This window comes from Gigantopelta aegis, chromosome 3, assembly GCF_016097555.1.
Source record: "Gigantopelta aegis isolate Gae_Host chromosome 3, Gae_host_genome, whole genome shotgun sequence".
In the NCBI taxonomy this organism is placed as follows: domain Eukaryota; kingdom Metazoa; phylum Mollusca; class Gastropoda; order Neomphalida; family Peltospiridae; genus Gigantopelta; species Gigantopelta aegis.
In genome coordinates this window covers 70,441,742-70,466,569 of record NC_054701.1, presented here as the reverse complement: position 1 = coordinate 70,466,569, position 24,828 = coordinate 70,441,742, and the positions used below count along the sequence as shown (strand labels likewise).

At 39.4% G+C, this 24,828-nt stretch overlaps 1 protein-coding gene across 2 annotated transcripts in view; it reads right to left on the bottom strand.

The window, feature by feature from the left end:
- LOC121368995 overlaps window positions 1–24,429 on the bottom strand; it is a 125,419-nt gene extending 100,990 nt beyond the window's left edge. The window contains exon 1 of one of the 2 annotated variants that reach the window (XR_005957540.1): window positions 24,143–24,429. The gene's annotated coding sequence lies outside the window, so the exon portion shown is untranslated. The remainder of the gene's footprint in view (window positions 1–24,142) is intronic. The other variant, XR_005957539.1, reaches the window with a different exon arrangement.
- Window positions 24,430–24,828: the final 399 nt, after the last annotated feature.

Here is a 24,828-nt window from a genome sequence, read left to right as displayed (position 1 = left end):
GAATACGTTATGGTGGTTCCATATTCATTGTGGGGAGGGGCGGTCAAATGGGTTCAGAATGTATTCAGATGTACGTGTGTGAGTGTGTGAGGGTTTGTGTAAGAGAGAGAGAGAGAGAGAGAGAGAGAGAGAGAGAGAGAGAGAGAGAGAGAGAGAGAGAGAGAGAGAGAGAGAGAGAGAGAGAGAGAGAGAGAGAGAGGAGTGGGGGGGGGGGGGAGTTTCTTGTATCAGTATCATAGTGCTAGGAATTATTGTGTGCGATGTATTGTCAAGTTGAGAACATATGGTCATTATTTAGAGGTATAAAAGGAATGCATTTTTAATTATCCCCTTGTGCCCCCACTTGATGACCATAAGATTGTTGGGTTTTTTTGTGTTTTTTTTGTCTCACTACGACTGACCACGATAAATGGTGTATTAGTTGAGCCATCCAGTTAAAACAATATCTGAGCCATTGTTATCAAACAGAAAGAAATAGTTTTTGCATGACATCCCAGCGTCCGTTAAACTATGACTATTTAATGTACAACGTTTGGCTATTTTGACACTTGGTCTAGAAAAGAAACCCCGCTGATGTCGCATAGACTACAAGGATCTTCTCTAATATGTTTTTCTTCAGATAGACAGAACAGTATACACCATGGCCTTTGAAACATCATTTGTGAGCCACTGGTTGAAATGTCGCGGAGGAGGGGTGGGGTTGGGGGTGGGGGGTGGGGGAGGGAGAGGGAGATACGGATTTGACGAATATCGATCCTTGACCCAATTCTCCTCAGGCAGTGATTATTGATGGTGTCGAAACCTTCGACGGTGATTTTATAATGTATCGTAAACACAGATGGGAAAAACATCCGTTATGCTAATGCTTACAGTCGTGGACAAAAACATAAGGGCTGTTCCATAATTGATCATATTTGGGGGTGGGGGGTTGGGGGTAATACCGTTATTTTATGCTTGGTGGATATGCACATCTTATTCCTTATACATACATAGGCCTGTATGAATCTAGGGGCGTTCGGGGGTAGGGGGGCTGTTCCCTCTACTTATGGACGAAAATGCATTTGTTGGGGGGGTGGGTTGGTGGGCGGGACGTAGCCCAGTAGTAAGGCGCTCGCTTGATGCGCGGTCGGTTTGGGATCGATCCTCGTAGGTGGGCACATTGGGCTATTTCTCGTTCCAGCCAGTGCACCATGAATGGTATATCAAAGGCCGTGGTATGTGCTATCCTGTCTGTGGGGTGGTGCATATAAAAGATCCCTTGCTACTAATGGAAAACAATGTAGCGGGTTTCCTCTTTAAGACTATTTGTCAAAATTACCAAATGTTTGACATCCATAGCCGATGATTAATAAATCAATGTGCTCTAGTGGTGTCATTAAACAAAACAAACTTTTTCTTTAACTGATACGTCATTTAAAGAAACATTCTGAGAGTACTGCTACAGTAATACATGTAATACTGGGCCCCAACAATTTTTCGTATCTCCTAAGTGCAAGGGCCATAACTCAGTCAAAACTGGGTAAATTGCCATGAAAGCCACATTAGATCTGTAACAGTATATCATAACGCTATACACAAAATTTCAGCTCAAAATCTCGAGGCATTCTGAAAAAAGTCGGGTAAACTAATTTTCATATCTCCTAAGTTCAAGGGTCATAACTCCATAAAAATTGGGTAAATCATCATGAAAGTCAAACTTGATCTATAACAGGACATGATAAAGCTATACACAAAATTTCACCTCAATATCTCAAAGCATTCTAAAAAAACAAAACATCCAGAAAACAATATGTGGGACAGACGGACGGATAGACAGATATACAGACAAACGGACGGACGGACGGGCAGAAGGACGGAGATGAAACCTATAGTCCCCTCCGGATGGACCGATATGGGACTAATAAGATTTTATTTTGTACAAATAAAACTACATTGCGACATCACTCCTTCCCACATTCTCCCCTACCCTATTTGATCAATTGTGGAACCGCCCTGAACCTACATGAATGAACAAATGCATTAAGCATGTGCTTGTCGTTTCCAGTATTCAGGCACGACTCTCAACGTGTTTCTTTTTTTTTTCCTTCACCTAAATTCACGGATACGATAAACACTTCTGTCACACTGGTTAGCGAATCTCTATTTCAAATACCAGAGGGCAGCAGCGGCACGCGTTCAAAACAAAGTCAATCGGACTTCTTTCTTTTTATGTAAATGTTTCAGGCAAAGCGAAAAGGTCAAGCAACACCGCTCTGTCTGTGCACACAGGCGTCTTGGGGTTCAATCAACACAGACGATATTTGTCTTCAGAAAAGTTTGTGGTTTTCTTGTGTGTGTATTTTTTTCTTCTCTAGTATCGATTATATGGAAATTTTTGCCTTGGTAGCCATTGCGTCATGTTTCATGTTAACAGAGCCATTTTAAATTAATAAAATTAGGTATTACATTCACAAGCGTACGAGACAGGGGGCGGGGGCGGGGGCGGGGGACTGGGGACTGGGGGGCATAGCCCCCCCCCCCCCCCCCAGTGCTTGAGCAAAACCTGAAATCATAGCAATATTCGTGCAAAATGTGCTAACTTGAGACATTTGTATCATGTATTTCCATTATTCTACCCACAAACTTAGTTGTAATCCATGTAAAAATGCATACTGGTTCGTTTCCAACCCTATATAGCTGTTTGGTAGTACTGATAATATAAATAAATTTGTTAATCCACATTCGGGCATTTTAATTTTTAATTCGGGCAAAAAAAACCCAGCCCCCCCCCCCCCCCCCCCCCCCCCCTACAAAAACGGGAGACCGTACCCCTACAATTACGGGAGACCGTACGCCTACGATTACATTGTAATTACATTTTCTTGCTTCAAATATCAGTGTCTGCATGTCCAACGTGTTTCTGGTCGTCCAAATGTTTGTAAAATGTTTATAATGTTGATCAATGTAGTTTTATGTTTTAGTGTTGTTTGTTTGGGGGATTTGCTACATATAAAAAGTGAATGTCATTTGGGTTTTTTTGTCCGTATAATCTGCCCTTCTCAACTGGAAGGAAATTATTAGATTTGTAAACCAGACGAAATTGAAGAAAAGTAATTGAATTTTTTCCTTTTAAAGATGTTCAAATAGCTATCTGAATTCTAAATGCTCTTGAAAGTGCATGTGGAACGTTTTCCTGTTTCAGTAATGCTATTATGCTATTTTACGTTTTCATTTATTTCAACTTATTTTCGTGATTATATCCAATTAAGGTTCAAACACGCTGTCCTGGACACACGCCTCAGCTATCTGGGATGTCTGTCCAGGACAGGGTTAGTTGGTTAGTGGTTAGTGAGAGAGAATATGGTGTAGTGGCCTTACATCTACACATTAGCCATTAAGAACTCGCTCAGGTTTGGAGCCGGTACCGGGCTGCGAACCCTGTACCTACCAGCCTGTAGCCCGATGGCTTAACCACTGCGCCACCGAGGTCGGTTTATGTTTTCAGGCTGTGTGCAGAACGCCCTTCTGCTCTCAGTGATTTTTCTTCTTTAATAGTCGGGATTTAGCTCAGTCGGTTGAATGCTTGCTCGATTTGCTTGCGTCGCAGGATCGCACCACCTCGATGGATTCATTCAAATGATTGTATTTTTTCTCTCGTTCTAACCAACGCACCACAATTGGTCAACGGCCTTGGTATGTGCTTTCCTGTCTGGGAAACTGCATATAAAAGATCCCTGCTGCATTAGGAAAATGAAGCGGGTATCAGAATTACAAAATGTTTGACATCAAATAGCCGATGATTAATAAGTCAATGTGTTCTAGAGGTGTCGTTAAACAAAATAAACTTTAACAACAAAAATTTAAAACAAAATAAACAAAGTTTTTAATAGATTTTCCAGGGGAGCATGGCCCGAACTCCCATAAAAACTTAGATCGCCTGTCTATACCCTCCTGCACAATTTCTTGCATACGTGTTGTTTTGTTTGTTTTGGGGGAGGGGGTTTCTGTTTGGGGGTTTTGGGGGGATGTTGTTGTTGTGGGTGGGTTTTCTTTTTAGGGGGGTTGGGTTTGGGTTTTTTTGGGTTTTTTTTATCTAACTACTAACCATTAATCTCTGTCCTGGATAAACAAGGCGTGTGGTCAAGACAGCATGCTTGAATGAAAATAAATATTACAAACATCTCGCAAATACCCATATTGAGCAAATAAATGCAATTAGTTGTGTGCCGTGATATACATCGCTTAAAACCAATATAAAAGCTGCTATAGTTTTATCTTGTGCCGAATACAAATACAATGCTCAGGAAGAAATGTTTTATTTAACAACACACTGAACATATTTTCGATACGGTTATATGGTGTCGGATATATACAGTGAAACTCATCTAAACCGGACACGCATGGGACCAAGTAAAATCGTTCGGTTTTAAGAGGTATCCGTGTTTGAGAGGTTCTCATCTTACCTGCACAGATATTTAAACAGGGGCCTTGAAAAACGTCCGGTTTTGAGGGAATTCCGGTTTACAGAGGGCCCGGTTTTTAGAGGTTTCACTGTATATGGTTAAGAACCACACATACATTTGTATACGACGGGAATTTGTTACATCGGTTGTAGAGCGCTGATAGGAATGAGAAATAGTCTGATGGGCGATCCGACGGTGATCGATCCTAGGCCGACCGGGGATCATTTGAGCGCTTTACCACTGGGTCATGTTCCGTCCCACACATGTTCAGGAGGCCGAGCGCTCGCGGTCATTCGTTGACTATTTTTTGCGCCGAATGTTAGGTCTCGTTACACAGAGATCCATGTTAAATTGCCCAACTTCAAATGAAGACTGCCAATAAAACGGGTTCTCTTTGGCACTAACAACATACACCACTGCAAATATACATTATATAAGCATTTATTTTCATTCCAAAATTGAGAACATTTCCATCTGGGTTTTTTTTGCTATATGACCGCATCTGGCTGTAGTACCAGTCCAAACGGGTGGTTCATTAACCGATTCACCCCGGCCGTCTCTTGCGCTATACACCCATGTCACAAAAGGTTAAAGCACAATATTACAAAATAACATGAGCAAAATACAGTTAGAAGGCTTACCATTAAACATACATATTGTTTTAATTCTTTCCTAATTCCTAGAAGTGAATATGTGAACCACAACATGTCACAAATAGTAACTACAGAGAATGAATGAATCCTCACCCGTAAGTGACCTGTGTAGTGAACCGTACATGAATGTTACAAGTAGCAGTAAACAGTTAGCTCCCTTGGGTACCCCGAAAATTGGCACGTCCATCCTGTGCTCAGTCATTAGCAAGGTCAAGAATGGCAAAGACGATCGAAACGTCCATTCAGACAGGAGGTTCACTGTCATTATTTTAGAAACCATGGCAGCAGGAAGGAAATATTTTATTTAACAACGCTCTCAACACGTTTTATTTACAGTTATATGACGTCTATGCTAAAAAGAAATTTGTGACATCAAGAAGGGTTCGCGAATATTGATTTAGTTTTCTTTAATTTATTAAACAGTCCTTGTTTTGTTTTTTAAATTATAGGCGAGTGGAAAATCGCACACCTTAATATGCTAAGGCGAGTGATAAATCACTATCCACAATAAATAAAGTAGGCAGTGTAGCTCCGATTGGATTTTGACTGGTACGTCTACAAAATTGTCTCTTTGTTCAACAAAGAGAAATACCAGTTTAACGACTGCATGAAAGCCAACGCCATGTTTTTAATTTTTATTGTTTTAATAAAAGGGCCTTCCTATCAGCTAAATGAGCTATGAAAACTGTTCATTTTTGTAAACAGTGGAAATACATATACCCATATATTTTACATGCGCCGTTTGTTGTGTAACGTGCGCTGTTTTTCACTCTCGTCAGATTGAAATTACGTGCGTTGTACGAGCGCGATCGTACCCGCGCACCTTAAAAAGCAAGGTCTGATATAATATCGGGTTTCTTTTGTCGTTCAGTTTATATATAGATTTTTACCACTATATAGCTGGCTGAATAAAGTATTATTTGGAACCAATTCAATGTATACGTTTTTCGGGAAATATTTTATGTTTTGCTTGCGTCATTTAGTGGGTCAACCATCGTGTTACCCTACCTTCAATGACGAAATCTTTCCTCACCCGAGGCAACAACATTCAGGTGGCAAGTACAGACATAGTGTTCATCTCTTGTTTGTGCGAGCCAATGCTCAAAAACTGGTATAACAAAGGACGTGGTATGTACTATCCTATCTGTGGGATGGTGCATATAAAAGATCCCTTGCTGCATTAGGAAAAATGTAGCGGGTTTCCTCTGATAACTACGTGTCAGAAATACCAAATGTTTGACATCCACTAAGCCGATGATTAATTAATCAACGTGCTCCAGTGGTATCGTTAAACAAAACAAACCTTTTTTTGTCATAAGAGTAATAATCTTAATACATGTACAGCTTTTCAGTGAACGTTACAGCTTTTCAGTGAACGTTTTAGTTTAATATAATGTGTTAAAGGTGAAATATCTCAGTTGCACTTGACTATTTTTGTTAAAATAATCAAAATAACATTTGCTTAATATATCACAGACGGTCATTAACATAACGGCGGTTAGCAGCAAGCGTTTCCAAAACGCTGCGTCACACGCATCCATTGTAAAATCTCTCACAGATAACAATGTGTTGAGAGCGTCGTTAAATAAAACATTTCCTTCATTTTGTTTGTGCGTGTAATACGCGTAATCTATTATTACATATACCCAGGGGCAAAAACCTTCTTTTTTTCTCTCGAAATATGGACCCGGCGAGCTGTGGGTATGTATACCTAATTAGCAACTGTCCCCCAAAGCCCATCACGATAACCAGGTCAGCGCACCAATCAATAATGACGGAAGGTTAATATAAATAAGTTTCATGAATGGCGGTTCCATATTTACACCATAGATAAAGCAGGTGCCATGGAATGATGACAAGTATTAACTTTGGTAATAAAACACCTAGAGTAGATAATGTTTCTTTAATGTAATTTTTTCATGCTTTCCTCTTCTTCTTTGTTCTCCTATTCTTAATGCTTGGGGCTTGGGGGGGGGGGGGGGGGGGGGGGGGGGTATTTTATTTTTTACATTCTTTTTTCATCGCATATCCTTTTACCCAAACAACACCATATCAACGTCTGAAACGCCATTTATTAGCTTGAAATCAAATACCGCAAGGTTAAACTGGTTAATAAGGACACTTCAGAAATCGGTGTATAAACGTGAGTGGAGGTAATCGTATACAACATCCACCAATCACTAGTAACAGAAATTTAAATAAAATGGATTGATTGGCAAAAGACAAAAGCAAATCAGTTATAGATCTATCAGACGCATGCATATGTCTAACATACAAACTCACGCACACGCACGCACACGCAAAGATTATGTAATCAACGTAGAAAGTATTTTCTATTTTAATTTAGACCCTCTTGTTGTTAAGATGGAGGAACTCCCGTCTCGGCCAGCACTGTGGTTAAGCCATCGAGTCTGATAGGTACTGTATTAGCACAGCAGTACCGGCTCCCACCTAGATTGGGTTAAAGTTGCAGACCCTAGTTTGAGCTTGTGACAATGGACACCAAGTTTAGTTAATCTACAAACCGGCAACGCATTTGGATAAAGTTATAACAGAGAGAAGCTAAAATGTGTGATGTTTAAATGGGGAAATACCGTCTAAATATAACTAGTGCTCGTCTCGATAACCAATTGCTTCTCAAACGAACGTGCGTTTTTAGCATAATGAAAAATGTGTTTTTGTGTTATTACAAAAACACGGATGACCAGAACCACTTGTATGGGAATAAATATTCTAATAAAATGTAAATATTTCTAATTTAAATGGTCACTTTAATACTACTAACTATATATTTCGTTTGTTTGTTTTGGTATCGACACCACTAGAGCACACTGATTTATTAATCATCGGTTATTTGATGTCAAACATTTGGTGATTTTAACATATAGTCTTAGAGAGGAAACCTGCTACATTTTTCAATTTGTAGCAAGGGATTTTTATATGAACCATCCCACAGACAGGATAGCACATAACATGGCCTTTGATAAACCAGTCGTGTATCCACTGGTTGGAACGAGATAAAGCTCAACTGGCCCACCGACGGGCATCGATCCCAGACCGACCGCGCATTACCACTGGGCTACGTCCCGCCTCAACTACTAACTAACCATTAATCTTCAATGAAAAAATAAAATAAACAAGAGTACCGGTGAGGTACATGCTACGCCCATCAGGAGTTTGATGGAAAACCATATCTATATTAATATGTTGCAGGTATGAATCGAGTCTAATTATGTGAAATTTGTGCAATGGTATGGATGAACAGTTTGGACCAACCACCATCCCAAGTTGTTCCTACATGTGGTTTGATGGTCCTGTATGCAAAATATAGTCCGGACACGGATTTCCTGTTATGTGCAGTAGACCGTGAAAGGTAGGTCACAGTGACCTAGTAATAGAACGCGACACACCGCCATCCCAAGTTGTAGGTTTAATGGTCCGGTATGCATCTGTATGCAAGATATGGTCCGGACAGGAAAATGTTAACAGACGTACGGACGGACGGACAACGCCATACCATAATACCCATCATAGATAGGCGTATAAAAACACTCAATTATCTGTTTAAATCTTTCTTTGATGATTGTAAATATGCTGACCTCTGTAAAATTTAAAAAACCAAATGAATTGAAATTATTTCTTATTTTTATTACTAAATAATAACTGTGTGTGTGTTACTAGTATGCTTCCATTTACATAACAGGGAAGGTGTTCAATTTCAACTTTTTGTGGTGAACCTATATTGATTTCTTGAATGAAAGGCAGTTATTTCGATATTGTAGTATTTTTCATAGAATTTTGTGTCACGTGGAAAATAGCGTAGAAATTCCTGCAAAAACGATTCGTGCTGTGCAACCATCACCTTTCGTAAATTCGGCTCTACAAGTTCATGCTCTGCATCCTGTACAACAAAGTCAATTACGATTACTATATATCGCTTTACGGAATGCATCAGCCCTCGCCAAGAATGTAACTAGGTTAGTGGTAACCTGTAAAAATAGTGCAATTAGAGAATCAAGTTGCTGGCTATTGAAAATTGTAAATGAGTTCTGCTCCCAGAACACCGGTGAATTACCAATTCTCTCCCCTGACCCATTGGTATAGAGAGCTCGGGAGTACGAAAATGGTTGGATTCAATCACGATAATTGATTTACAAGAACAAGAATACAAACATATATGAACATTACGTCGTAATACAGCCCGGGTTTCAAGCCTGTACCCTATGCGTAACAAATCTCCTCCCCCTCAAAAACAAATCATGTAAAAGTCAAACAAATCAAGTAAAAGTTTCTGTCACAGGGTACAAATGGTGAAATTGTGTTCTAAAAATATATATATCTATATCTATATCTATATATTAAGAAAACTGCTGTTTAAAATTTGTCAAAGTTTACGAAATGCAGTATTCGATTTCAAAAGATTTCATGCCCATAACCACCTAGTAGTGACACTTGTGTGATCTGTTGTGTTTTTATTTAGTACCTGAAATTATTTTCTGGTAGAAAACCTGTAAATCACTTGAATATTCATTGTAAGAGCCTAAGAAGAACGGAAGGAAGAAGAAGAAGGAGGAGGAGGAAATGGTTCATTTAACGACGCACTCAACACATCTAATTACGGTTATACGGCGTCGGACATATGGTTAAGGACCACACAGATATTGAGAGAGGAAACCCGCTGTCGCCACTTCATGGGCTACTCTTTTCGATTAGCAGCAAGGGATCTTTTATATGCACCGTCCCACAGACAGGATAGCACATACCACGGCATTTGATATACCAGTTGTAGTGCACTGGCTGGAACGAGAAATAGCCTAATGTGCCCATCAAGCGAGCGCTGTACCACTGGGCTACAAAGAATAAGGGAATCCAGCTATAAAATAGACACTACGCATTCTCTCCGCTCATTGTACTTTTGTCAAATGAGGTTTTAATTTCTCGTGGATCCCTTTTATCATAAATATTTACTATTCGCGTAAACGCAAAATGTCTCAGATCCGCCGTTTGAGACGGCAAAAAAACACAAAGTGATCCGATTGTGATCGTTTTGCGATGACCTCAACTTGAAGGGCGATTCACCGATCGAAATCTACCGCGGTGTTTATCGAATTATAGTAATCGAAATGGTGTTGGCCAATCTCCTGTGAAACCCGGTAAATACACGTTAAACAAAATTTCTAAAAGTTCCTGTTACTGTGCTGGAGAAATCAATCTCCTGCAATTGAAAGCATTTGTGGGAATTCCGACGCCACGCGATCTGAAACCAAATAAAACTTGGTGAAACAACGCAAACAAAAGTGCATACATGTGGTCTCAGTAGAAGGAGAAAACTTGATAGTTATCTGCGTACTAGTTTATATGCAGGACACACACACACACACACACACACACACACACACATCCACCTTTAATGTTCGTCCATTTTTCGTTCTATCTTTTCCAAACGAACAGTATTGGAGACTAGGTCTTCCATACCATGGGCGTACATAGGATTTTGAAAAGGGGGGTTCCAATACATAGGATTTTGAAAAGGGGGTTCCAAAATAGATTGCAGAGATAATGGCCATATATTTCTATGTTGAGTAAATATAATAATGTCAGATATATTAAATTATAAAAAAAAGCGATTTCGGGGGGGGGGGGGGGGGGTCAGTCGATCGAACCCCCCCCCCACTATGTACGCCCCATGCATACTGGTTTACATAATCCAAAAACTGATAATTTGAAGCACATGTGATACATTTATGACAACATGATCCTGATGTGTTTGCGATTGCCATGTGTAATATATATGACTGGGGAGTCACCGGAAATGGACATCTTTCAGTTCGTTTGTTTCATTCCTGTTCGAACTGTTATTTATGATACCATGCTAAAAACAAAAGCACTTTGGGTACGTAAAGCAATTTCATTGGCATGGGACATGATTTAGCTAAATTGGTAGAGTACTCGGATGTGTTTGGGTCGTATCTCCTCGGCGGACTAATTGGGTGCTTCTCGTCCCAGCCAGTTCCCCACAACTGTTATATCAAATGACGTGATATGCGTTGTCATATCTGTGAGAGAGTCCATATAAAAGATCCCTAGCTGCTAATAAAAACAATGTAGCGGGTTTGCTCTGAAGACCAAGTCAGAATTATCAAATGTTTGACATCCAATACCTGATATCCAGCCAGTGCACCACGACTGGTGTATCAAAGGCCGTGGTATGTACTATCCTGTCTGTGGGATGGTGCATATCAAAGATCCCATGCTGTTAATCGAAAAGAGTAGCCCATGAAGTGGCAACAGCGGGTTTCCTCTCTCAATATCTGTGTGGTTGTTAACCATATGTCTGACGCCATATAACCGTAAATACAATGTGTTGAGTGCGTCGTTAAATAAAACATATCTCTCTCTCTCTCTCTCTCTCTCTCTCTCTCTCTCTCTCTCTCTCTCTCTCTCTCTCTCTCTCTCTCTCTCTCTCTCTCTCTCTCTCTCTCTCTCTCTCTCTCTCTCTCCTCAAATAGCTCCTAATTAATTAATTAGTGTGCGCAGGTAGTGTCGTTAAATCAATTAGTTGTGAATCTCTTTGAGGAGCCATTCGGTTTTCCCTCCCCAATCAAGCGTTCTACAAATGATAGATGAAATAAGGACTTGTGATGTGCTGACTATCTATTGGAATAAAATATCCCGTACTGTTAATAGGAAAAATAAAGCGCATTTCCGTTTAAGACTTAAACATGTCAGAATTACCAGAGGTTCAACATCCAATAGCCGATGATTAATCAATCAATGTGCTCCAGTGGACAGTGATGCCGTTAAACAAAACAAACTTTAACTTTAGACCGACAACTTGGTCTAAAATCGACACCCTATCAATAAAATTGCTTTTCATTTAAATTTACGCTTGTAATATAGGAACTCTCGACGGCTACAGACACAGATGAAAGGATGAACCATCCTGAGACGGAGGAGTTCTCATATAGATGAATTATTTGTCAGCCATCTTTGGGAAAATGTTTTTTTCTTCTTTTTTTACTCTGCCTTATGCAGAGATACAATGAAAGTGTTGTTCATATTCGGTATGAATTATATCGTGGAAAATTGTTGTCAAATGTTTGTTTAAATGATTACTTGATTCTGTATTATCATGGCTTAGACAAGAGGCTACAGTTTTCTACACATGTTAAGTGAATGAAGCAAATAGAGTGCGTTTACTTCCCTAGCTAGTCAAAAACCTTTTCTTCTTCTTTTGTTTGCAGGCCTATGCAGAATCAGCTATTTCAATTATACAGTGTCTCATATCGAGGTTTTGTAGGTACGTGGAACTCACTTTATTCACATACATGTGTATCTGAATACTAGTATTCAATTAAAAAAATAAAAATCACCCACAGAATCACGGTTCTACGTATACAATTTAAATGTCTGACAATAAAAACTAGCTTCCATTATTACGCTCTCCCGGCGTCATTAAATCTCATGCACACACAGTACATGCTAATGTATTTTGTCAAATGTTAAAAGGTTATAAAAACATGCTGGGTTTGCATGACATATTACCACCAAACAAGTTAATGTATCACGCAGTTTTGTCTCATTAGTCTTCGTAGTAGACACGCTAGAGTGTTTCCTTTTAAGCATTGTTTCCTCGTGGTCATTAGAGGGACTGTCCTGAGTTGTGTTTTCTTTTTCTTTCTGTCTTTTTTTTCTGTCTTTTTTTTTTCTGTCTTTTTTTTTTTTTTTTGGTCATTGTAACATGTCCCAGCTCACAAAGCCTTTATAATGACTAAATTAACGTTAAATACATTCGAGCTACCATTCGACATACTAAATAAAAATTAAGCATTAGCTCCCCTTTCTCTCTCCCCTTTCAAAGAAGTTTGTTTTGTTGAACGATACCACTAGAACACATTGCTTTATTAATCATCGGCTATTGGATGTCAAACCTATGGTCATGATGACACAGTCATAGAGAAGAAACCCGCTATATTTTTTCATTAGTAGCAAGGGATTTTTATATGCACCATCCCAGACAGGATAGCACACACCACAGCCTTTGATATTCTAGTCGTGGGGCATTGGCTGGATTTCTCTTTCGATGAACCGTTCCAAAATGCGCCAAAACTTACTTCAAGAAATTTGCGTAAATTTTTACGCTTTTGACTTAATCCAGAGGGAGTCATTGGGGTCCCGTGAACCACCCACCCCCGTCCGCTGAATTGCCCTTTTTAACGATTTCACCCACCATATACAACACTACACTGCCCTGAAAACCGCGTCTCCAACCATCTTTACTTCAAAATTGTCCGGGGAGCAAACCCCACAAACTCCATTACATTTTGATCTGACCGGCCTCGGTGGCGTCGTGGTTAGGCCATCGGTCAACAGGCTGGTAGGTACTGGGTTCGGATCCCCGTCGAGGCATGGGATTTGTAATCCAGATACCGACTCCAAACCCTGAGTGAATGCTCCACACGGCCCAATGGGTAGGTGTAAACCACTTGCACCGACCAGTGATCCATAACTGGTTCAACAAAGGCCATGGTTTGTGCTATCCTGCCTGTGGGGAGCGCAAATAAAAGATCCCTTGCTGCTAATCGGAAAGAGTAGCCCATGAAGTGGCGACAGCGGGTTTCCTCTCAGAAGCTGTGGTCCTTAACCATATGTCTGACGCCATATAAACGTAAATAAAATGTGTCGAGTGCGTCGTTAAATAAAACATTTCTTTCTTTCTTTCTTTCTTCGGAAGATCTTTCTACAAACTCAAATTGCCCTGTTTAGACTTTTGTGACTTCCACCGTCTTTACAAAATACTGTGTACGCCACTATCTTTATCTTTTAACTGTATGCGTCTTAGTACCGGGTAGGATCCGTATAAAAAAAACAGGTTATTATAGCAGAAAGTACCATTTCTTAGGCAGTCTGTCTGCCTATGAACAATATCAATGACTACCGGTTACTTCAAAATCAGACTAGCAATATAGACATCGTTCGTCTGGGGTTATAATGACATGGTAATGAGTTACGAACGTCTATATAGAAACGTAAAGATGGCACGTTTCATCAAGAAATGATGGATATAATGAGTCATGTATACAAGTAACAACTACACGTAAAAAGTGGATAAAAACATTACTAACAAATAGAACGTATTCCCATAATGCTCAGGAAAGCATTTCGTTTCATGACGAGTTTAAGTAAAATGAAAGCCATTTTTACAATGTGAAAGAGTGGCATTCTACAATATGCAGCACATTCCGTTTAGTCGTCTTTGTTTTTATAATGGTGTAGTAGAAAGAAGCATTTTGAGAGTACTGCTAACGCTATACATGTCCCTTACCGGTGTAACAGCCCAAAATATACCCCCGCCAAATTATACCCAGGGTATGAACTGGACTAGCCCAGAATATACCCCGGGGTATAAAACAGGCTAGCCCACACCGGGCCTAACAAATGTTCGTATCTTCCAATTTTAAGGCTAAAAACTCTGTAAAAGAAAAAGAAGAAGAAGGAGGACAAATCCCCCAAGAAAGTAAAACTTGATCTGTAACTCTGCATCATAAATCTGTGTTCCAATATCTCGAGGTATTGTGGGAAAAAAGTCCGAACGTGGGAGAGTGGACAGACTGAGATAAAAATATTCTCAGTTCCCTCCGGTTAGACTGGTAGGGGACTAATAACATGACCTTTTTTTTTATAAATATTGGATGAATGGATGGAGGGATAGATGGATGGATGGATAGATGGGTGCATGAGTGGACGAGTGGATGTATGTATGGATGGATGGATGGATAGATGGGTGGATGGGGTGGATGGATGGATGGATGGATGGATGGATGGGGGGGATAGATGGATGGATGGAGGGATGAGTGGACGAGTGGATGTATGGATGCATAGATGGGTGGATGGGGTGGATGGATGGATGGATGGATGGGGGGATAGATGGATGGATGGATGGTCCAGGATGATGGATGGATGAGTGGATGGATGAGTGGATGGAGGGATGGATGGATGGGTGGATGGATGGATGGATGGATGGATGGATGGATGGCCGGGATGGAAGCGTGAATATTAGCTATTTAGTTGTTGTTTTTTTTAATTAAAAACCATTGATAAATACTAAATAAAGGAAAAACCAAGACAAAACGTCTCATTTTTTTTATGACTGCTCTTTTGAACTTCGTTTTCTGCCTTATATAAATAATGAAAAATAAACACACTACTAAAACTATCTAAATAGAGTAAACACTTATAAGAAAAAAAATCAATATTTCGTGAAAATCGAAAGTGAAATAAACAAAGCAAAATTTATTTACTAAGACAGCCAGCAGACATTACGATCTCTTCCTTACGTCATTGTATTAATATATTAATGAACATGGGTAGTATCAACATGATCTGCCGCAGAAACCATACTAAATCCATAAAACATCACTTAAAATAATTTTATGACTCAAAATAACTATAAAATCTAGCTTTTTTATGTTTGATGGCGGTCATGTTCGCGTTGATAAGCTTAATATTTACAAACAAAATAGTCATTACTTTCTCTACATCTTTATGAGACAATAATACAAAAGTAAGTGAAAATTTGTTTTTTAACAAACGTTTGACACGAAATAACACAGACATAGATCTGTATTTTATGAAGTGGGGACCCGAGCCTAGTGGTAAGCGCTCGACTGATAAATACACATGTTCTGCAGTTGGTTATCATATTGTTCTGTTGTGTTGTTTAGGGAATGAATGAATGAATGAATTAATTAATTAATGTTTAACGACACCCCAGCATGAAAAATACATCGGCTATTGGGTATCAAACTATGGTAATTCAAAACATGAAGTGATGATCAATATCAATATAAAAATTCAAGAGTCAAATAAAAACAGTGTAAAGAACTGTGCAAAAAATACAAATATCACAGATAAATAAAATTAAAATTTAAAGTAAAAGTCAGTATCACGCAAAAATTGTAAAACTAATTCTGGACGGAATCGAAATGATTCTATCACATTTCTCACCAAATATATTGTTTAGGGTGTCAAATGCTGTAAAATATTTACCAAACTGATCGATCGTCAGTGGTAACCTCATACTTGTATTGATATGTTTTGTTTAACGATACCACTTAAGCAAATTGATTAATTAATCGTCGGCTTTTGGATGACAAACATAGGGTAATTCTGTAAACGTAGTCATCAGAGAAAACCCACCATATTTTTCCATTAGCAGCAAGAGATCTTTTATATGCACTTTCTCACAGACAGGAAAGCACATTCCACGGCCTTTGACCAGTTGTTGTGCACTGGTTGGAACGAGAGAAAAAAACCTATCAGTTAAATGGATCCACCGAGGTGGTTCGATCCTGCGACGCAAGCACTTCAAGCGAGCACTCAACCGATTGAGCTAAATCCCACCCCCTAGACATTTCGTGACAAATATTTCAGTAAATATTAAAGAACATAAATAGCACATTATTATCAGCGATGTATAGTTCTGTAACAAATCTGTATATTTCCGATATGAATTCACACGCAAGAAAACGTTTGGCATCTAATAGCAGACGACAAATCAATGTGCTGTTAAACAAAACGAAATTTAAATCCGGGTGTCAATGACGCGTTTGAAAAGCAGAAATATCCGGTTTCTGATGAAGCATTTACTGTATTTTTAACAGTTCACAGCTGACGTGTCAAGACATGCCTCATCAAAGTTAAAGCTACAGTTTGTTGTGTTAAACGATACCCCTGGAGCACACTGATTTATTAGTCATCGGCTCCTGGGTGTGAAACATTTGGTAATTTTGATATAGTACTAGAGATGAAACCCGCTACATTTTTCCATTTGAAGCAATGGATCTTTTATATTTACAATTCCAGACAGGATAACACATACCACGGCCTTTGATATACCAGTCGTGATGCACTGGCTTGAACGAGAAATTGCCCAATGGGCCCACCTACGGGGATCGATCCTAGACCGACCGATTAACAGGCGAGCGCTTTACCACTGGGCTACGTTCCGCCCCTCCTCTCCCGATGAAAGTGACACCTATGTACACCAACTGTTACTGTATAGCTAATTGATCGGAAGCCTTGAGAGTTCTTCATCAACAGACAAGAAGGTTTGACAAGAATACCATGCACTGACACTGACAATTTTCAATTATTACAGTTGGTACCCTTTCGAGAACCTATCGTTTATACATAGCACTAAAAACTGTATTGCAGACAAGAATAAGAAGTTTGTTTTGTTTAAAACTACATTCCCTGGAATATTTTTTATTATTTAAGCATATAGAACAGAAAATCCAATTACGTTTGGTGCATATATGACGCCGCACTCCGCATTGGTTTCACTACGCTGGCTTATCCAGGTCAAAAACAACGCCATGATTTTGAAAGTGGAACACTTTTGATGGGCTCGTACCGATCTCGGTTTTCATTGGCTTATCACAAGTATAGAATTCCCGCTCAAGAGATCACGTGAGATTTCGCAATTTTTGAACAAATTTAACTGTCTTGATTGAGGGGTCGTCTCATATCTCCAAAACATATTTATATCCATAGAGGTATGGTGCAACGACTTTCCAGGGGTCGGTGAGTGGGGGATTTGCCTTGAAATTTTGACAGTGGCCAGCTGTTAGCATACGCGTTACATGTAAGGGGGTGTTACTAATTACGTAACGATCTAGGGGTAGAGGAAGAGAGTACTGTGTTCGATTTACGTAACATTTTTCAAGACTATATGTTATTTTTATTCATTACTTAGACCTAAAAAGGTGTTTTGGGGAAATGCGCGGTCAGTCTAGGATCGATCCCCATCGGCGGGTATACAAAAAGACCATGGTATGTGATATCCTGTCTGTGGGATGGTACATATATAAACAATCCCTTGCTAAAAAAAAATGTAGCAGTTTTCCAAGGCGCGTGTGCAGGGATTTCACCGGGGTTGGGGTTATAGACTGTGTTAAGCGAAGTTTATATGGGGCCATGCTCCCCCCAAAAATACATTTAAATTTATTTTAAGTTTGGGCAAGTAAGGGTTTCGACCTCCAATACCCACCCCCTGCACATGCACCCGATTCCTCTCTAAGATTATATGTCAAAATTACCAAATGTTAGACATCCAACAGCAGATGGAAGAAAGGATAGGATGTTTTATTTAACGACGCACTCAACACATTTTATCTACGGTTGTATGGGGTCGGATGATTATTAAATCAATATGCTTTATATTTGATGTCGTTAAACACACACACACACACACACACACACACACACACCAACGTTACCCTTTCCAAACGAAATAATATTTATTTGAATTTGTCGATTTTAACACGTAAAATTAAGAAGTAAAAACGTTCATTGTCTACTTTAGTATATTTTATTTAAAAAATATATACATGATTAATGTGTTACTAGTATACAAATTAAAGTTTGAAAGTTCTACTAACACTTTATAAAATATCAATTCTGAAATAGGAAGGTACGACTGTCGATAATACGTTGTCAAGATCAAACCGGTTTTAACTACAGCGCAAGATTTCTCTTTTAATGTTTTGAGACGAACCCTACAATTTGAAATCGGCAAACGCACGTGTTAATTGAAACTGACAACAGGCTGTCGTTTGTGCTTTGCCGAGCTATGGCGGCACAGGCGACGAATCAAGCATATACGTTTGACGATATCAGTACATAGCGAACACACACGACTTTTTTAAAAGTGCATTTGAGCTTGTATTTCACATTTGTACATGATGTTATAATATGGTAACCAGATAATGTAACTTTAATGACACCACTAGACCACATTGATTTATTAATCATCGGCTATTGGATGTCAAACATGGCCATTTTAGACACAGTTATAGAGAGGAAACCCGCTACATTTTTTCATTAGTAGCAAGGGATCTTTTATATGCACCATCCCACAGACAGGATAGTACATACCACGGCCTTTCATATACTAGTCGTGGTGCACTGGCTGGAACGACGGGGGATCGATGCCAAACCGACCGCGCATCAAGCGAGCGCTTTACCACTGGGCTACGTTCCGCCCTGTATTGAGCTCGTGGAAATGTTTGCAGAGTTGTCTAGATTGCAGTGGGGTGGGGGAGTACATGAATGTTTGTTTAATGACATCATATTTTCGACTACTGGGTGTCAAATAAAGGAAAATGGGTGAAATATTTTTTTAATTCTTAACAATACACAATGAAAAGAGCTCTGAAGTCATATCCATCAAAGACCTAGTGACACAAACCAACATAACATAAAACAAAACATTTTCTGTACAATGCAAATGGTCAGACCATCGATATAGTGTCAGTGTTTCTGCCAGAAGGAAAATTTTGGGTATGACGCTATGGAATTGAATGCAACCACAGTCAACATGGGGTATGATGGGGGGGGGGGGGGGGGGGGGGGGGGGGGGGTCTCTCTCCACAGAAAGAAAATGGGTTAAGTTTAGTGTTAGGGTTATGAAAATCATACAGTAATGATAAGAGTAATTAATTTTGTTAAAAGGTTAACTTTAAAAAACATTCTGCCAAAAAAAAAAAAAGGTTATGGCAGCCATATCGGGGACGGCGCGAATGAGTTTTAGCCACGTGCTATATTTATCGAATCGCGCCGACGAAACACCCATACCTTCTGGCAGAAACCTGATTATCAACAAAACATTCTGAATTATCGTCAAATTCATGCGTATATGAGTTTAGCCACGTGTATGATGTTCGCGATTTAAGAGCGCGTTGTTTTATGTTTCTCATTTACATAAATTTAATATCTTTCTTTCTTTTCTTTTTTTAAACCCACAACTTATCCAAATTCAGAGACAGAGGATATATGTAAATGCGTTGCGTATAAACACGTACGAGGATATGAAGCTACTGATAAATGTGACGGTGTGGCCGTTAAGTTATCGTCTGCTTCAAAATACGGTGTCAGAAAGAAGCAGACTGAAAATTTATTGTTTCATCTTGCTTAGGACCGACCGGCCTCGGTGGCGTCGTGGTTAGGCCATCGGTCAACAGGCTGGTAGGTACTGGGTTCGGATCCCAGTCGAGGCATGGGATTTTTAATCCAGATACCGACTCCAAACCCTGAGTGAGTGCTCCGCAAGGCTCAATGGGTCGGTGTAAACCACTTGCACCGACCAGTGATCCATAACTGGTTCAACAAAGGCCATGGTTTGTGCTATCCTACCTGTGGGAAGCGCAAATAAAAGATCCCGTGCTGCTAATCGGAAAGATAACCATATAACCGTAAATAAAATGGTCGAGTGCGACGTTAAATAAAACATTTCTTTCTTTTGCTTAGGACCGTGCCTAACGTGGGGCTAAAGGGCAGTTACTCCTCCTCACCCCAATCCAAAACCCCCCACCTCCCCAACCCCCCCCCCCCCCCCCCCCCCCCCCCCCCCGTATTTTTGTTTTAATGATTCCTATTGGTTTAAATGTACCCACTTTTGTCTAGCTTGAAAAGATGCTTTACATAGGCATCGAAAGATACCAGCAACTGAGGGGCTAGTATTATGAGTAATATAATACGTTTCTTTTCAGACGGGGGGAGAATATAACTATAATAGTCAGTGTTTGTTAATGCTTTCTGCTAGTTCCGACCTCTATACTATATATTACTGTGTCACGATCCTCATTTTTACTGCCCCACCCCCATTGTATTTGTAGATCAGGACCAACATCTTGAAGTTGATCTTCAAAGGAACATATATTGTTACCACAATGTATTATCTTGTTTGCTGAGAAAAAAAAAGTCATTCCAAGAACACTTGAAAAACACGTCGTTTTAATTAGCAAACAAGTTTATGTTCGTCTTTGAGACATTTTTGTTAGGACAGACCTGTAGAAACCGGGGAGACCGAGGGGCATGTGCCACACACACACACACACACACACACACATACACACACACACAGAGAGAGAGAGAGAGAGAGAGGAGGTGAGAGAGGTAGAGAGAGAGAGAGAGAGGAGCTGGGAGAGAGAGAGACCACACACACACACACACTTGAGGACGAAAATGTACGGTTTGTTTGTCCTATTCATAATTCTATGCATAAACAAAGGGAGATAAAATCTGGTTTGTGCTCACATTAGATATACCAGTATGCCTCCAGATATTGTTCCTACGTCCTACGTGTCTGCAAGAACGTTTTAACTGCATGTTATTATGTGAACTTAGGACAGTCGCGTTGTTTCCTGAGAACTAAGCATTACTTTTAGAACCAAAATACTTTATTGTGGTAATACATACATATACATATACATATACATATATACATATACATATACATATACATAAATATATATATATATACACATAGTTTCGCTTGGTCTTAATTTGCCATACGAAAATAGTATTTTCAAAATACTGACGTAAAATAATAATGTTTGGGTACAGATCTAACCTGCCATGCCAGCATACTGCATAAAACCTGGACATATGCCAAGCAAAGTACCGACAACAAATGGAGCATAAAGATTCCATCTTTTTTAGTGTTACGACCAATCAGGCATAAATAAACTAGCTCCCTCGGTGCTAGGAAATCCTGTCATGGACGGAGGAGCCAAGGCCGGCTCTTGTGCCCACGACAAGCGTGCGCTACAACAGCTTGTTCTGAATGTGCACGTAAAACCCTATGACATGACATGACATGGTGCTAGGATTGTAAACAGAAGAAACTGATCACAGGAACAACACGCAGTCATGTTTTAGCTGAAATCGGTTGAGCGCTGGTTTCAGTGTTAAAGGGACATTCCTGAGATGTTATCGACTAAAAGAGACTTTTTAACGATTGTAATTACACATCAAATATATTTTTCTGCATAAAATATTAGTGGCTGTATATTAAACGTGTTTCTGATCGTTCTAATATTTGTACTAGGTAAAATTTCATTTTATATCCCAAAATATTATTTTTTCGTACGTACGAAATTATTTGAAGACAAAATTCAGTTTGGGCTTCTTACAAATATTAAGACGACCAGAAACACATTGAATATACAGACACTGATATTCTAAACAAGAAAATATATTTAATATGTAAGTTTAATCGTAGAAATATTTTATTAGTCGGGAACATCTTACAATGCAGCAAACTCAGGTATGTCCCTTTAAACTTGTAATAAAATGGTAGTTTAATGCAATTCAAATAGCTGGGGTAATAAATAGAATAGCAAACTCGATACCAGTTATTATCACCTGGGACATAAATTTTATAATAACTGGTCACTCGTTTATTATTCTCTATATATATCATAAGGAGCTTTATCAAGGAGCTTTATTTTACGTAACATAAATTCAGCATTTTCATAACACAACACCCCCCCCCCCCCCCCACCCTCCCCCTTGTAACGTTTATCAAGTAACCTTTTGTAACGCTAAGACTATTAAGACAGCAATGTATTTTACTTGTAGAATGCAGGAAATTGCATTTCTATACTAGTAGTCTGTCCCATCATTCTATAAAAATGTATTTTGTAAATAATTTCAGTTTGTTTTGACGTAAGAAGAAAAGTAAAAGAGTTGAAAATAACACATAAAATACTATTTTTGTGTTCAATTTACAAATCAATCTGCTCAGAAATAAATAACTTGTAGTAAATGTCATAGTATGAAAAAAAAAAGCGTTTCCTGTGGGACGGACTGTAGTTTTCAAATTGTTACCGGGGAGCATACCCCGAGCCCCCTAGAAACTTTGCTTTGCGCCCTCGATCTCAATCACCTCCCACCCCTACCCCACCCCCACACACACACAAAAACACACCCCACCCCCAATATCTACTTGCTTTCGCCGTGCCTGTTGACAAAAACACCCATCCTCCAAGGACCTCCATTACATTTCATAACGTATCTCATGACACGCCCTTTCCCTCCGTAGCGTTACGTAATTATTGAACAGACCCTGCACCGACTGTGAAATACACGAACAAAAAGTGACGCTGCAGTTTTGTTTTTGTAACAAGAGAAAGAAATCGGGCACCGTCCCGCCTCAACTATTGCCGGGACACCCCACGGTCCCCCAACCCTAGCTGTACCCTTGGGCTCTACACTGCTTCTAAATAATAATAATAAATATAATATAATATAATATAATATAATATAATATAATATAATATAATATAATATAATAGTCTTTTAAAACAACAACAACAACAAAACCCGTTAGCTTCGAATCATCGTACGAGTGTAGCGGTACTCAACAATTTCCCGCCAGTATACGTGTTTATAGTTTAATAGAGCTCTGCGTTCTTTGTCCGAATACCGACCCGGAAGAAACTTTCGATTAGATAACGGAAATGTATTGTATTTCATAAGAAAGTTCAAGTTTGTTTTGTTTAACGACACGACTAGAGCACATTGATTTATTAATCACCGGCTATTGGATGTCAAACATTTGGTAACTTAGACATATAGTCGTAGAGAGGCAACTCGCTACAATTTTCCATTGGTAGCAAGGGATCTTTTATATGCACCATCGCACAGACAAGATAGCACATACCACGGCCTTTGATATACCAGTCGTGGTGCACTGGCTGGAACGAGAAATAGTCCAATGGACTCACCAACGGGCGTCAAGCGAGCGCTTTGTCACTGGGTTACGCCCAACCTCTTCTTTTAAAATGTATTCACTGCTAATTAGGACCTATACAACTTCCATTTAAGTAATTGCATGTTGACCCCCCCCCCCCCCCCCCTCCCTCTTTGATTCGCGTTGCGTATTGTTTAACTGTTTATACAGTCTTGTGGTGATTACGAATATATCAGAACTTAAAAAGAAAGAAAAAAAAGGTTTTAAACCACACATAGTACGCAATCACCTGGCGTCGTTGTACGGCCAACGGGGCGTTGGGTTCAGATTACCGCAATAATCTCGCAGTTTACTAAAAACCTCCCAAATGTCTGCGTTCTGGAATAAAAACCACACTTTACTTTAGCCCCCTTTACTGGGAGTTTTATCAACCCATATTTCGTTTGCCATTACAACGAATCCAGCAGTTTTGTGGCTTTCATTAAACTAAAGTGATGTAAACAACTTACCTATGATAGTTTCGTATCCCGAATCAGCGCAGACTGGAGTGGGTCGACTAGTCTTAGCACGTTGTGCCACATGCTGTCCCGAAACCAGGTCAAACACGATAACTCGTGTTAGACAGATAGACTGGAGTGATGACCGGGAATACGGGATTTTTCTCTCCTACGCCTTCTTGTCCTTGTAACGTGATTGATTATTAAATCGTCGTGACAGTAGTTAGCTTTTTTCTTTCTTCTTTTTTTTCTTCTTTTTTTATATAAAGTGAAAGAAATATAAATAAATCGACCACAAAGTATTTACACCGATGACATGTATTTATGCGAGTTTTGGGACATCCAATTCTAGGGAATTGAGCATTTTTCGGAGAAAATGACTGACCTTTTGAGATTCGAGCAGATCCTGCCAATACACTCAACGGTTGTATTCGTAAGGATCCAGGGGTGTGGATGGGGTATTGTTTGAGGTCTTGCTACTCTCAATCTAATTAAAATTAGCTCCACTATTACATGTGGATCTAACAGCAGCCAGTTGGAGCTCATGTCCACCAATCAAAACCTTACTTGCAGAATCATGCCAGTGATTTGAAAATAATTTGAAAACATTCCGAATTATCCTAACAGATTGTTAACAACACTGCGTAGTCTCCAATGTCCAAGTAACATTTCGTTTGTAAATATTAATTTAAATATTG